The 16,119-nt window shown below is 40.7% G+C and overlaps 1 long non-coding RNA gene across 1 annotated transcript; it reads right to left on the bottom strand.

The window, feature by feature from the left end:
- Positions 1 to 8,930: 8,930 nt before the first annotated feature.
- On the bottom strand, positions 8,931 to 9,193 carry LOC9649656. The gene is made up of 3 exons (XR_002990159.1): positions 9,154 to 9,193; positions 9,035 to 9,072; positions 8,931 to 8,973 (listed from the first exon to the last, which is right to left on the bottom strand). It is a non-coding gene; the product is annotated as an uncharacterized LOC9649656 (long non-coding RNA).
- Positions 9,194 to 16,119: the final 6,926 nt, after the last annotated feature.

The raw sequence follows: 16,119 nt of genomic DNA, 5'->3' as shown, positions 1-16,119 counted from the left end.
ATGTGGAAGGCTAATAATGCTTCTTTAGCATTTATACACTTTAATGGTGAATTAGGATCTCTTATACATAATATTGACTTTATAAAGATATTCTACTCTATATTCATTTCATCATTATATAATAAGAGTTTGTATTTTGGATTTTAATGATTTAAGAAAGAATTCAAACATAAAAAGAGAATATAAAATAAATATGAATGCATCAAGATGTTTGGCCAACATGAGTACTATATATATACTAGCTATATTTAATTTGAAAAATTATACTTATTTAAATGAAGGTTTTATAGATATATATTTTTAAATTGGTTCCAAGGAATTTTATTTTTATATTGAAATCTAGAAAGGTTGAAAAAAATTTTAAAGTGTAAAAAATTTTACATTTACATTAAAAATTAAGTAGAAATCTAGAAATAAAAATAAGAATGAAGTTTGGCAATATAAGTACTGTATATATATCAGTTATATTTAGTTAGTTCTAATTGCAACTATTTAAATGTAGGGCTTCATAGTTAAATGTTTTTAAAGTGGTTCCAATTTTCTATGTTGTAGGATTTTAAAAGTCATAAGAATCTAGAAAGTTTATATAATTTTTATTGTAAATTTAAACCATTTTTCTGTTTTTGATTTAAAATTTCATTAGAGATTTGAAGTGGGTTTTTTACTTAATTTTATTGAGAATTTAAAAATCCTTATTTGTTTATGATAATAGATTTAAGTGGGTTCTTTCTTATTCATGTGTACTTGAAAATTTAAGGAAATTTCTTGAGAATATTAGAGGAATCAAGTGAATGGTATCACCTAAGAGCTCAAATCTTCTTATCACTATTTCTCTATTTTTTTATATCTCTGAAAACTTTGATAGATACATATGAAAAATCAAAGAAGGCAATTATGTGGCTTGCTTGTTTATAGGAAGGGTTGATAAAAGAATTTTAAAATGCACGTAGTGACTTCTAAGCGTTTAGCCCAAAAAGTGAAAGGACAGAAGTATAAAATGACATAAGAACGGTTCTAGAGCATCTTACATCCCAATGCTAAGATTAATATGCAAAATAGAGCCAAACAAAGTTTAATGCTATTTTAGCATCCTGGTGGTTTAACACAAGAGGATATAAATATTCCATTAGTTACCATGGTATAAAATTTGGGCTTAAACCCAAGTTAGGTGCAGAACAAACACAAACACACAAGTAGAAACTAAACTATGCCTTAAATTGGTTAGGCATGACCTATCCCATTATCCCTATTATACACTTGGAACCTCTCAGATCCCCCCACCCCCCCTTAATACCAAGAGTTAGTCTCTAGGATAAATGTGAAATCTACTAAATATAAAATGATGTTAAATTGTGAATTTGGAAATAGAAACAACACTATTATGTTTAGGATAATCTCTACATTCACTAGATATGCCCAACTAACATATTTAAACACCTTCCATAAATAGCCAGTGGAATTGAATGGGACCAACATATAGGGCATGATAACGAGGGTGTTTGGCAGACATAATAAACTACTATATAATGACTAGACTTAATATCATAGGGGTTCCTAACGCTAACAAGTGCGAGCCAACAATATAAATTTCTCATCACCATATCAAGTATGTTTGACTTAATGACAACTTATGATTTCCTTCTTTAATGCCCTTCCGATCTAAGTGCATATATGCTGGCCAATTTCTCAACAAGCTTGGGCAAAGACCATAAAAGGAACTAGCAATACCGACTTCCTGGCGTTATGGTAGTAAAGAGAAAATGTTTGTAAGGACTTGCCAATAAATATTTCTTGATACCCGAAGTCACATTTGCAACATCTTACTAGTTGTAATAAAAAAAGGATATTGAAGTTTTGACAGTTCATTATGTGCTAATCACATCTCTTGAAAATCTATTATTCTTTTTAGATAAGTATTTTTTAAGTTGCACTTTTGGGAGAAGGATATAGTTGAGATATAGAATTAAAATTCTAAATGATATAACAGATATAGCAACAACTTCAACTAGAGTTATGGTATATGCTTTAAGGACTTTAAAATTATCTCAAGAGACAATATCATGGAGCCAAATTATTGTTAGTGGAGAAACAATTAGAGCAAGACCAAAAAGGTATAGATACAAGTAAAAGCTGCCAAACACTCTAAAGACTCTTGGAAGGACAGGTAAATAGGATCCTAATGTAGTTGGAAAAAGTAGATAACATAAATTTAATATCAAAGTTATTATTATGAAATTACCAGCTCATCTCCAAAGCTTCCATGTGCAAAAAGCACAAGTCTAGATCAATATAGAGGTTAGGATTGGCATACAGAAATCAATTTGACCAATGATCAAGTTTTTAAAATGAATGAGTGTTCTTTAGTTTATGGATTTTCCCTCTAGATATATAGAGGATGTAGTGTTAAAACAAGCCTAATATGATCTATGACAACTTTATGGAATTATATTATAATACAAAATTGTAATTATGAAAAGGAAGTTTTTAGCAGGATGACATCCACCTTATGAGAATAAATTTAGACTTCTCTTCAAATGGAGTTTTCTACCTCACAAATTCAATCTATCAAGCATATTAATATCTTATATATGTTCACCCTTAGCTCTTGCATTCAAGGTTAACACTAACATTCTTCATAGAATTGAATTCACTAGGAATAGATTTTTGAAATGCAAGTCAAAAAAAGCATGGAAAGATTTTTGCATGGATAATATGCATCAACAAAAGTATTTTGACAAAAAAAAGATATTATTATTGTTCCAGCTTGCAAGCCTTTTTTTCACTCCAGTTGAATACAAAACTTGAACTAGATTTAGGAGATAGTGTTAGCTTAACACAAATTGCATTTATATCTTTTCCAACTATTATCTAGATTGAGAGTTGTATGTACAAAATATATCTTGAAGAGAGAAAGCCAATAGAGAATGCAAGGCCATAGTTGTAAAATGTTATTTTGTTTTGTGCTTGAACAATTGGCATTAACTTTGGTTCTTTATAGGCAAGTTAATTGCTAGAGACAAGTGTTTCTACTGATAGTTGAGTTCACACTCTTTTGTACAACATTCTTGTTTGCATAGGACAATTTATTTGTGCCATTGCTAAACAAATGGAAAAGACACATATAGTGCTCCAAGAACTGATTCTCTCCATATTGACAATCACTATGAATCTTATACCATTAAAAGGTTAAATTTTGTATATGGTCACTACAAGATATCTAATTATGAGCATCTTTACACTCTTGCCTTCTTTGTTCTACAACCAATTGAGTGGGCCTTTAGATGGGAGTTTTCTTCCTTGAGTTATATATCATCTTTGTTTCCTTTTTTTGTCTTAGAAATTCCCTTTATATCTTTCTAAATTGTTTTCTCTTCAACAAAAGCAAACTCTCATTTTTTGTTTTTAGATTTAGCTTTAGAAACTAGACTAATGCTAAGAAGCTTGCAGCTTACACAGTATGGCATAATATTAGCGTCATCGTGGGGATTGAAGGCATGTAAGAGCTCTCTGACTTTAAGGATGATTATGAGCATAAAACATGATCTTTGCAAAACCAACATGCCATAGTAGAGTTGATACTATTTACCTTTTTATCTGTTTTAAAACCTTTCAAAAGAAGGCTAGTGCATGCTTTCTTGGATGATTGGCTCCAAGAAGCCTTTGACTACCCAAAGCAAAATTTTGTCATCACTATAGTTGTGGAAATACTGGTCAAGTTGGTTGGGGTGGGGGGGGGGGGGGGGGGGGGCGCTCAAACCTTTCCTACTTGGTTTCTTATTGGATGGGTTTACACTTTGGAGTATCTCTTCCATCTTGCGCTTGATATTAGCCAGAAAACTGAGTTATGGACAAGTTGGGGCAAGTCATCTAAATGAAAAAAGAAGAGCACAAGCTATTCTTTGCCATCACTTTGTTGCCTTCTACGACCACTAAGGGATTCTTGGACTTTTTGTTTACAATTTTTCTCTAATTAATTTATAATCTAATGAGATTAAATAAAGACAAATAAGATTGATAAGTGCTTACAATAATTGGCTGAAAATAATTTATTCTAATAAAAACAAAGACCCCAGCCTCCTACAGCTGTAAGTGTGGGATAGCCTCAGAAGACATGGTTTCAAGAAAAATCAGATGGATGTTTTAACCCCTAATTAATGGTGGGTACAGCAGTCGGGAGGGAAGAAGGGGAATTGACAATTGTACCATATGTGCAGTGTAGGGCTTTATTGCTTACTTAGCTCTTAACTAGCATGAGCAGCAAGTTGATAGATCAGAAGTGAGTGAGCTGATGTGTTTAGCCATTTATGTTTTTGAGTGGCTCTTCTCATTGACACAGAACACTTCTTGTAAGAGTAGGGAATTCAATAGGGGAGAACTAATTTTAATTCCATACTTAACCATAAGTGATCTTGACCTTCAATCATAGCAGTTTGGAGATTTTTATCTTAGGAATCAAGATCATTTACTACCTAGCATAATTTCCTCTTGTGGATCTCAATGGCTGATCACAATTCAATACTAAGAGCCATCTCTCAGGAAAATTTTCTCCCCAACACAAAAGTAGGTGAGGTTTATTCATTTTGCAATGTTGGGAGATTTTCTTAAAACTCTTTGCATAGACTTGGCTTGGACATGGTTACAAGGGAGTACCATTTTTGCTGAGGAATCAAGCTCTCACTCCCTTTGATGTGATGTGGGAGAGGAGAACCTCAAAATAAACTCTATAACCCAAACTCTTATATTGGGCAGGCAATGGATGGTGTGCTCATGATTGCCATTAGGCATAAAAGGTGGACTTCATATCAAGGAGAATCTCACAATAAACTTTAGAACCCAAACTCCCATATTAGGCAGGCAATGGATGGTGTGCTTATGATTGCCACAAGGTATATAAGGTGGACTTCATTCCATGAAGAAGTGGTTGGCAAAAACAAAAACACAATTGAAAGGGTGAAAGGTTTTCACACTTTCAAATATAGCATTGCATATTTTATGTAGTGGTGTCGTGTGTTTTTTTTTTTAACATCATTGTTTTAGTGTAAAATATAGATTTATTAGTTGTATTTTTATAATATTATATTTCTACAAATACCATTTTATACCCTATAGACAAGCTATATAATTTATTCTGGTACTTCCATGCAATGTGTCACAATTTACACATGTATTGGCTCCACATTATAAGTTGATTGTGTGTGCATTAAATATTCCTTGTCTTTTTATTCATGCTCCAAGAATTGATTGCACACTTTTGTCCTCAAGCAGCAATACAATTAACTATCTCTCTACTTTGTCACACATTCAAAAAATAGACAATCCTATATGTCATATCAGGAATGTCTATAGTAAGTTTTTAAATCTACAACTAATATGTTCTTGATCTTTTAAAATAAAAGCTTTATCTAATTCTACATAATATTATAGTAATTACACAGCTTCTAAACACACTTGCTCATCTTGAAGAAGGATTTATTGAAAATAATATCAATGTTAGTCATAGACAGTCAAAAATTATCAAAATAAACATAATAATAGTGTATACCACTATTGTCAAGTGTGCTATTAGAGTTTGCATCTCTACCATTACATTGTTATAATAGAAGCAAACAAAGGACATATTAAATACTAGGAATGCTATTGTGCTCCCCATTAAATTACTATATCTTCAACTACATTATAAGATGTTTAAACACTTGCTTAATATCTTTTGATGTACTGTTAACACAATGTTACAAAGTTTTTATAGATACTTGCTTTGCCTTACTATATATCCAATAGGATCAAATTTACTTCTAAAAGCCTTGGTTGAGAACAAAGTCAACAAGAATAACCTTGGCTTGAGAGTGTCTTCCTTGTATCACCAGCCAATGATGGACGACATTGTTGGTATCTAATAGTTTTTATCTATCATATAATTTATTTTATAAAAAACATAAAACTGCAGTAGATGTAAATATTAGTAGTGCATATAACATTAGTGGTATGTTCTATCATTTTATTTGCCTTTTAATGCTTCTTTTAACTATAAACACCTATTATATGTTTTCATAGGTATGTTAAATTTGTTTACATACTTACCATATAATAGGATGGCATTCTGTAGCACAAGAATTGTATGGGAGTAAAACAAACTTTCCTTTTATTCAACTTAGCTAAACATCTGCCACTCCAAGTACATCTACTTCTACAGCTACTCATAGGTAGTCAATCTTGATTTACTTTATATTCTCATTTCTCATTAGTTTTTTCACAGCTAAACATTAAATTTGTGATATCTTACAAAATAATTTATGGAGTGTGATTACCGATGGCCTCTTTGAATCTAGTGGCCATTGCTTGATGGATTGTATTGTGGACTTATAGTTTTTATGTAGTAGTCAACAACTTCTACTATGAAACTTATTACAAGTTTCGCAACAAACCATTTAAGATTGGATCCTTATCTTTCCTTAACATTGACTTTACAGACATTGGTGATGTTCACTTTGGAACCACTTCTCTCTCCCACTAATTTTCTCTCCCAACATACTATAGATTTCTTGGCAATTTATTCTTACGTAGTAAGTGGTTTTATGTGTAACATTTCAATGTTAAATGAAAAACCCAAAGTTCTATAGAAGGTCTCATAGATATGTTAATCACCTCTTCCTTGGTTTGTGAGTTCCCACCACTGAGGCCTCATTTTGTAGTGTTGCTGCAATTATTTCTTTAGTTGACTTAAATGAACAAAGCATAAAATATTATATGTCGCTAATGATTTCAAACATGTTTAGAACTTTCACCTCCACTAACAATTATAATGCATAGATTCAAATTCCAACAAATATGTCTTTTGTCTATGATAAAATCAAATCACAATGGTTTAAACGACAAAAGCTAGTCAAGGTCTTTTACAACCTTGAAGGCACCAATGACTGAGATGTTTTTAAGGTAGCACCTTGCACTACAGTAACTAAGTTGTTAGGTAGGGTGCTTAGGTTTAATTAATTTAGTTGCATTTACTTTTTTCTTCCTTTTTTTATTCTTCTTTTACTTGTTTTCGTGTGGTACCAAAAAAGAGCTTTAGCACACAGAAATTCATCCATAATATACCTTGTAATCAGTTATAAGCAAATCATGTTGTAAATTTACTTTAACACCCAATGTTAGTCCAAAGTTAACAAAAACTAGTATTTGACAAAGTTGGATGACTACGTTAAAATAATACGAAAATGAGATAACATCACTATACAAAAACTATTGTTATAGAGGCAAAAGAAGATGCAAATGATACTTCAATTGCCTAATAAGTCAAACAACCACATATATGTTGTATATATTTCTCAATGTTTGACTTCATCCCAATTCAAAAGAAATGCCTCTTCACTAACATATAACCCTCAATATTGTTGAATGCCCAACACTTGGCTAGTGATATTGACAATGACAACTTTATCATGAGACCAACAAATGGAATCTTGGAGTTGTTCTTGATGAACTGTAAAAACACAATGATCCAAAAGTGTGCTGGAAGTCTTGAGGAAGTCTTTAGTGAGCTAGAGTGACCTGGAGCAAGTCCTAGTATAAAAAAAAAGTTGTCACATTGTTAAGTGAGTTGGGTTGGAGAATTTTAGTGAATAGTCGTAAACCAGCAGTGTTCCCATTAGGTTCGAAAAGGCTATTTATTTACACAATTTATACCCTGTGGCTAAATCTTTGCCACAGTGTTTGGGCATAAGTATCAAAGGGATACTTGGCACTGATTGCTCCTCTGTTTTCTCCTCTTTGTGCTCCTCTGTGTGCTCCTTTTCGGCATGCAATCTGTCAAGCTCCTTGAGGAGTTTGGCATCCTCGTCAATGTCCTCGTCGCTAGAACTCTCGCTCTCACTCTGTTCACTCTCGCTCTCACTCTCTTCACTCTCGTTCTTGAGCTTCACACCCATATTACCCAAATCCATGGCCTTTTCAACCTTATTCCCTCTAGCCTCTGCCACTGATCCCTTTGGCAGTAGCAGTGGCCAGTCCCGAGCAACTGCCCATATGGCTTGTCCACATCGCCCGCCTGCGCCTTTTACCGGTGCCCACGTTGGCGCCATGACACGAACCTTGTCTCGCTTTCCTGAGCCCTTTGGTGCCATGCCCACAAAACCTTGCCCTACGTAGTTCTTTTTATATAGCATTACCCCCCAAGAAATGAGCTTTACGTGACCAAACGCCGAGGTCGCCCCGGACAAGCGCCCCGGCAGCGTCGGCGACAGGCGTAGCCGCGTCTCTCCAAAACTCATAGCTACTTCGTCTGTGAGCCAGCAGCCCGAGAAATTCTTCTTCTTCTTCCGGGACTCGGCCGATATCACCTCCCACAGGTATATCGTCTGCTCGAACGTCACCGGAACAGCACGGAGGCACCAGGTGCTCAGGCCCGCCACCTTGATGATATCCGAGGTCCCGTTTAGCTGCCGCAGGATGCCCAGCCGGAAGCTGTGCCGCGCCGTTGTCCATGAACGCCACGAACGGCGAGAGCAAGTCACTCATCCCTGGCAGTAGCCCGTGTCCGGATCGTAGAGCGCGTAGGCCTCGAGGATGGAGACGAGCCTGGCGGCGTTGCGGGCTACTTTGGAACGTCTCCTCGTCGCTCACGTTAGTCTATGGAACCCACTCGGCGTTCATCCGGACGGCGTCCAGGCGGATGATCCTCTGCCAGGTAACTATGTCGCCCACTGCCTAGGGTCCTTTCTTCCAGAACGCGCTGCTGTCGTCGATGCTGCTGAATGCTTCGATCTGGCTCTCGGAGAATGGCATGAGTTTGTGTTCTTCTTCTTCTGCTTGTTCTTCCATGCCATGCTCTCCTTCTCTTCTGGACGTGAGTGATTTTCGTATTCCTTCCTGCAGGCGAGTTTCCAAGCAAAGTTTAGTTTTTAGTGCGTATGGGACCTTCGGAAACTTGCTCGTTACCTTTCTTTCTGCCTCGGTGCTATCAACCTCTCAACCTCGTATCTGATAGAAGGTATGAAAAAGTTTGAAAGTTTGAACGTATGAAAGGTTTTCTAACACTCACATAATGGCCACACTTGAGCTCGAATTCCGCTCTATGCACTGTCACGACGCACATCACAGTTCATCCTTGAGACAAGTCTAGAACACTGGAAAAACTGGTAAAACAAAGAAAGAACTCACCCCCCAGCGAACTTTGTGAATGAGCTTTTCGGTGCTGTTATTCGAGATGCGGCCTTCATCCCCGAAACATTCCTCCCATTGCTGCTGGGTCCGCCGTCGCCTCCATCGCTTTCGAAATGGCCCCCTGGAAGAAACCAGCAATCCAACAAGAGGATCAAAAAGATGGCCAGCCAGCCAGCCAGCCAGCCAGCCGCTTAGAGAAGGAATAACCACACAAGAAAGCAAGAAGAAAAAATTCGAGGGAGCGGAAGCTACCGCTACCTCTTGGAGGAGAAATAGTAAGGCTTGGTTTCTTCTGTGAGCATTGCCTTGCCCCATGTCCACCACCACATCTCCACACATCTGTGAGAACAAAGGCAGCAAAGAGCTCCAGGAACAAGGAAAGCAATCGCAAGAAATTCATGCATCCAGTTCCATTCCAGACATCGCTCGATGGAAATTTTGCCTCAAATTTGCGAGCTCCTTCTCCACCGAGAAACGAAACGAGCATATTCTGACTTGCCGCACAAACAGATATTCTGTCAGCCCTAGGGCTTGTGGGGAAGGGGTCGTGAGCGAGCGTGCTCACAGCCATCCCCGGTTCGAATCTCGCCCGAGCTCAAAGCTAAAACCTTGGTTCCGCCACGTCGGATACATTCAAATGGAGCTCGCGGCAAGGAGTAAGGAGCGACTACTTGTAGCCACATTTCATTTGCCAGGAGCTAGGGTTCGTCGCTGCTGGTGGATTGCGCCTTGCCGCCTGCGACCGCTGCTGTTTGCGCATTGCCGCTTGCGGCCCGCTGCTAGATCGCAGGTTGCCGCTGGCGCTGTGCATCGGATTGAAATGTAGGACTTCGTTTCTGCGATGATTCTCGAGCCTCAGTGTGGCTTTGCAGCCGGAGAGACACATAGCAGATCTTGCGATGGATAACAAGGTAAAGCTGTGCTGTGCGATGATCGAGACACGATATTATGGGCCATTGCCACTGTTTCTAGGATCAGAAGATCAACAACGAGGCGCCAAGCCAAGAGGCACGTGAAATTTTTCTGTGAGATAGCTTTGTATATATATTCTTTTGCTTCTGGTAGTGTCCAGGACATCCGACGCCGCTCTTTCAGTCCTGCAGTACAGGTAGTTCCATCAAGTTAGATATGTCGTGGTGACCCTGTTCGTTGGCACAGGTGATGCAAGGATCTGGACTTTCAAGCCAGCCGCAGTGCAATTCTTGCAAAGCTTCCAACAATGAGGCGCCACACCAAGAGCTACATGGGAGTGTTCTGTGACATTACATACTTGTTTGGCTTCTGGTAGCTACAAGGACATCCGACGCTGCTCGCAAGCTCCATCTTTCAGTCCTGCGACAAAAGCACAAGTACGCATGATAACCAAATCGTTACTGGAGTTTGTCAAGTTCATAATGAAGCAAACACGGACCACGACGTAAGTGTACTTCCATCAACCAAGATATGTCGTTGTAACCCCGTTAGTTGGCACAGGCGATGCAAGGGTGTGAGCGTTCAGGCCAGCCGCAGTGCAATTCTCTCGGTGATACTCTCGAAGAGAATGGTGACAAAGTATATGGCTTACTATTTAAAAAAGTTATTGTAGCGCGTCATTTAAACCTCGTACGTTACAGTATATGTTTCCCAAGAATGTCATTCAGTACGTGCTGGTCGGAAAGCTTCGAAACTTCGGACGCGTTGTAGAGAACATTGGTGTTCTGTTTCCGGGTCTCACAAGGTGCCTGATTTATTGGTCTGATACTTCGTCGCAGCTCAAAACCGTGGGAGATATTGTGGAAGCAAAAACAGGGCAGCCAGCTCAGGTTTGGCTCAGCTACCAACAGCCAACAGCCAGGTTCATCATATTGGCGGACGGGTGCAAATTAGACACCATTCCAGATGGTGTAAATGCTGTTATTTCCTATGGCCTTCCCAAGGACCCGACAAGCTATTGCAAAAAACTTTCTGCTCTGAAGGGTAGTGGAATGTTTATTGTACTTCTTCGAGATTGGAAGAAGAGGCATGGTCTTCTTCAACCGTGGATTAAGATCATCCCAGGAAAGGTTCATTTCACTTTTTTTTTTGTTCAGAAATGGCAGACGCTGGTGGTGAATCCACTCATTCGAGAGTGGCATCTAGACTACACGGAAGCACTGCAAAAGCTTGGTCTTCCTATAGAAGCCGTTCTGTTGGGAAAACTATTCGTGGCTGCGCAAAAGCGAGTGTCGAATGCATCTGGAAGACATTGAAAACACGTTGGACAGAACATCGTTGCATCCGTCATTCAGAGACGCTCTACAGTAACAGCTCTACGAATACTTCAGGTATACCGAGGACATGAAAGTTCTCTACCACCACGGGTTATCAATCCTGGCATGTTTGCGAGCAGCTTATAAAGACACCAGAGAGGTATCTACCTACGACTACATATTGTTACTCTGTGTGTGAGTCATGTACGAAGTACAGCACCATCAGTAATTCTCCAGCCAGCATCTCCGTAATGAAGTTCATATCTTGTAGTGAGCTTATCTTGGATGAAATGGTATTCGCTGCTATTTTCACTTGCTGTGACTTTGGTGACCTCCTAACCTGCCAAGCGGATCTGGTAAGGTTTAAGTTGGTTTTGAACAGTACCATTTATCATGAATTATTCAGGGAGAAAAACGACGTTGTCAACTCACCACGTTCAACACTGCCAATGTCAAGCTTTACACGGAAAAGATCTTTCCAGCCGTTTACTTTGAAAGTTTTCCACGATTCAAGTTTGAAGTAATGAAACTGAGGTGTCTAATCACGAAGTATGATGTTCAAGTCTTAAAACTTTGTGTTTGTTCCTAGCTGTGGAACATATTAATTGACTTTGTTACAGAAAGAAGTGAACCGTGACGTGGAATTCTTGCTCATGCACATGTTCTCTGAACACATTCTTGAAGGAATCATGGATGGCGTGGATGCCACTGTTACCATCACGTGGATAAAGCCGCGAACTCTTGTCACCACCCAAGCAATTGAACAGCTGCGAGAGATATTTGCAACTTGGGAGCTCAGGGTCACCTCGACAATAGCTGGTAAGTGTTGTGGTTTTGTAATGTATGTTCTTCCTTTTCTAATCTTCTTACTTCCTGTGTAGAATTTGAACGAGCTATAGAACAGAACTTAGAGTAGACTGCAATTCCGCGGGTCTTTCTTCGTAACAGTGAGTGTTGTCTTTATGTTGTTTCTTATTAACTGTTTTTGGCACGACAGCCTTTTTCTCTTCGAGCGCCACTAAGGCTAGTTGCTTGTAACATCCATCATCTCAACCCAAGACAAAATAGGAGTAGCGGGAATCGACAACTGTTGTCACGATCTTCCAGGTTCCCTACATCAACTATCCCTATCTGTAGATAAGAATTCGAGTTCTAATGCCAATCTTCTTCTTTCTCCAGCTGAATCCTCCTACAACCACCAGGGCCTTGAAGCGATGACGCTCCTGACACTTCTGACATGCCTCCGTGTCGTCATAATTCTGGTAAACAGTGTAGTTTATGGAAGCCAACACCGTCCTGTGACATTTGTAACAGCAGGAGGTTTTCTACAGGTTCCGCATGTACTACTAGCAAGAGAGTGGAAGGGCCTGTGGAGTAGCAAGAGAGTCGAAGAGACATGTGGAGCAATGGACATGACTCGATCAAAGTCTATACTATATTCAATGATAAATCTGATCGAAATCCTCTCCACCAGCAAGAAACAACCTTAACAAGCTTTCCATCGATCAGCCTTCCATCTTGTTCCACCGCCAACTTGCTACACCCCTTGAGCACAAACGACCGGGATCATAGAAGAACCATTGATAAGATGCCCAAAGTTCTCAGAATTTCCCCATTGTTGGTATAGCCTTGAATCGGCAAGTTCCACGTCACTTGGATCATGCAAACCCGCCATGCTGCCTTATGAACCAGACCACTCACCACGTAAAGGTTGGTGACCGTTCTAAACTGGATTGCTGGCGCTACAACATGCCTTGAGCGCTCCCAGAATCACAGCACTCGGCTTGTAGCTTCTCCTGTGCTGCTGCCTTCAGCGTTTTGGAAAAATTGGAAGGAGATACTAACTTGCCAAGAACAAGCTCTTCTTATTTCTTGTGCATGTTCTTCCCACATCTCAGCTCCAGCATATCCAACTTCATCCTTCTCTACCTCCACCTCTAGTGCTCCCAGTGCTTGAAATGCCATCTTTCCAATCTTCACCTTCTGCCACTTCCAGGCTGAGGGGCACTGTCTTCCACCATGACACTCAGGAGCAGCATTCCTTTCACCACGCTCACTGCTTCTGTAGATGTGTGATTTTGTGTGTGGAATGCTCTGTCGACTTCATTGCTTTGGTATGGTTATGTACATAACAGTATGGGTGTGATGCTTGGCGATTAGTGTCTTGGATGAATGACTTGTTTTCTTTGCTGACGTGGAGACTTGTCATCATTTGTCTCCATACTCCTCCTCAAGGCTCTCACCGTCAGTCAAACGGAGTGATTTGAGGAAGAGTTCATGCTTCACTCGAGGCAAGGACTTCGTCAGGATATCAGTGACCATTGAGCTGGTCAGACAGAATTCCAGGTTGATTGTTCCATTGTTGACTTGATCCCAAATGAAATGAAACCTCAACTCAATGTGCTTGGTGTGTGAGTGAAATCTCGCATCCCGAGTCAATGCTATTGCAGACATATTGTCACAGTAGAGTTTGACTGCTGGAATTTGAATCCCGAGGTCCTGCAGCAACGTCTTAAGCCAGATGGCCTCTTTCGCTGCTGCTGCAGCTGCAATGTATTCAGATTCGCATGAGGACATCGCAGTGATCTGCTGCCTCCTGGAACACCAGCTAACCATGTTATGGTTATACATGAAGACATACCCTGAGGTGGATCTTCTGTCATCTAGATCTCCTGCCCAGTCTGCATTTGTGAATCCCACCAGGCTGTTGTCTCCATCTCCTCTTGCATATTTCAGTGTGAATTTCCTTGTGCCACTCATATACCTCATGATCCACTTCACAGCAGCCCAATGTGAGGGTGATGGATTGTCCAAGAACTTTGAGACTGCTCCCACACTGAATGCGAGGTTAGGCCTAGTTGAGACCATCAAGTAGATGAGGCCCCCGACCACTGAACGGTACAGTGTTGTGGTCTCCTCCTCGGGATTGTCATCTAAGGTTGATGTCAAACTAAAAGCCTTGGACAACTTTGAGCCTGCTTCCATAGGAGTAGCCACCGGGTTAGCATTAAGCATAGAGTACCTCTAGAGAATGTCATGGATGTATTTCTCCTGGGACAGCTCAAGTACTCCACGTTGCCTATCCCGGCAGACTTGAATTCCTAGATAGTAGTGCAAGTTTCCCAGATTGAGGCCTTGATGTGGTGGATGAGTCACATTTGGTTGGAGGCTAATACCATATATAAGGCTAAGAATAGAAATCCTTGGCCATCTTGATATATGTAGAGATTATTATCAATTGTGCTGCAAGTAAAGCCCAACAAGGTTAGAAAGCTGTTAATTTTAGTGTACCATGATTCAACCCGTAGAGAGCCTTGTGCAAGCGGCAAACAAGATGCTCTTGTCCAGGACATATAAACCCAGGAGGCTAGGCAACGTACACCTCCTCCTCACGATCACCGTTCAGGAAAGCAATTTTCACATCAAGTTGATGGAGCTTTAGGTCAAGCTTAGCTTCAAGGCTCATCAAAACATGAATTGTTGTCAGTTTTATAACAGGGCTATAAGTTTCAGAGTAATCAACTCCTTGGATCTGAGAGAAACCACGAGCTACAAAGCGTGCCTTGTAGTGCTCAATGCTGCTATCAGCTCGATATTTCTTCTTGAACAGCCACTTGGCTGTGACTACCTTCCTACCAGGAAGGAGGGGAACCAATGTCCAGATTCCATTCTTGATCAGTGAGTCATACTTGTCTTGCATGGCCGCTTGCCACTGTGAGGCATTAGGACTGGTAGCCATGAGGTTCAGCAATGGAGCTCATGGCCCAGTAGAACCCCTTCTTGCATGGAGGTTGAGCAAGAGATTCTAGAGGTTTGACTGTTGGCTTGCTCACTCGTCTTGAACGGGTAACAGCTCCAATCTCTTGACGAGGTGGTGGTGTCATGAGAGAATCTAGAGGAGGTGAGCGGGAAGATCCTCCAATTGTTTCTTCACCAACGAATAGCTCATCCACAGTGGCAGCAACATTCTACTCAATAGTGTGAGGAACCAACTCTCCAAGGTGTCGTACGCTAAAGGATCCCCGAAAGCATGACCAAAATGACAAAGAGTTCATCGGATGGGACCGAGTCGAAGATCGAGTCCAAGACGGACTCTGAGACCGAGTTCGAGATAGAGTTCGGGATCGAGTCTGAGGCTGAATCGGAGACCGAGTTCGAGACCGAGTTCGAGACAGAGTCCGAGATCCAAATCAGGTCCAAGACTGAGTCCGAGGTCGAGTCCAAAGTCGAGTCCAAGATCGGGTCTGAGATCGAGTCCGAGACCCAGTCCGAAGTCGGGTCCGAGATCGAGTCCGAGATCGAGTCCGAGATCAAGTCCGAGTACTAATATGGGTTAAGGGTGTGCCCAAAGTGTGCGTTTCCCGGGGGGGGGGGGGGGCTGTAGGGGGTTCCCAAAATATAATAGGGAAAAGGGGGGCTAAGAACCCCTCTTTAAGGAACTCTCTAAAAAGGGTTCCCAACTGACTTTAGGTTTAAAATGGGGCCCAAGGGCCTTTGGGGGGAAAGAAAATGGACCCCGGGGGGGCCCGAAGGGCCCCCCCAGGAAAGGCTCCAAAACAGCTCCCCCTCCCCAAAGGGAAACCCACTGGGGGGCCCCCCGCTCCTGGGGAGGGGGGGCCCCCTTTAAAACCCTGGAGCTCATTGGGCCCCCCCCCGCCCAAGGGCTTGGGCCCTCCCCTCCGGAAGGAAAAAGGGGGGTAAAAGTACCCCTACCCGGGCGTTAGGCCCCCGGGTT

This window comes from Selaginella moellendorffii, unplaced genomic scaffold (assembly GCF_000143415.4).
Source record: "Selaginella moellendorffii unplaced genomic scaffold, v1.0 SELMOscaffold_66, whole genome shotgun sequence".
NCBI lineage: Eukaryota > Viridiplantae > Streptophyta > Lycopodiopsida > Selaginellales > Selaginellaceae > Selaginella > Selaginella moellendorffii.
This window is presented reverse-complemented; position numbering and strand designations above follow the sequence as displayed.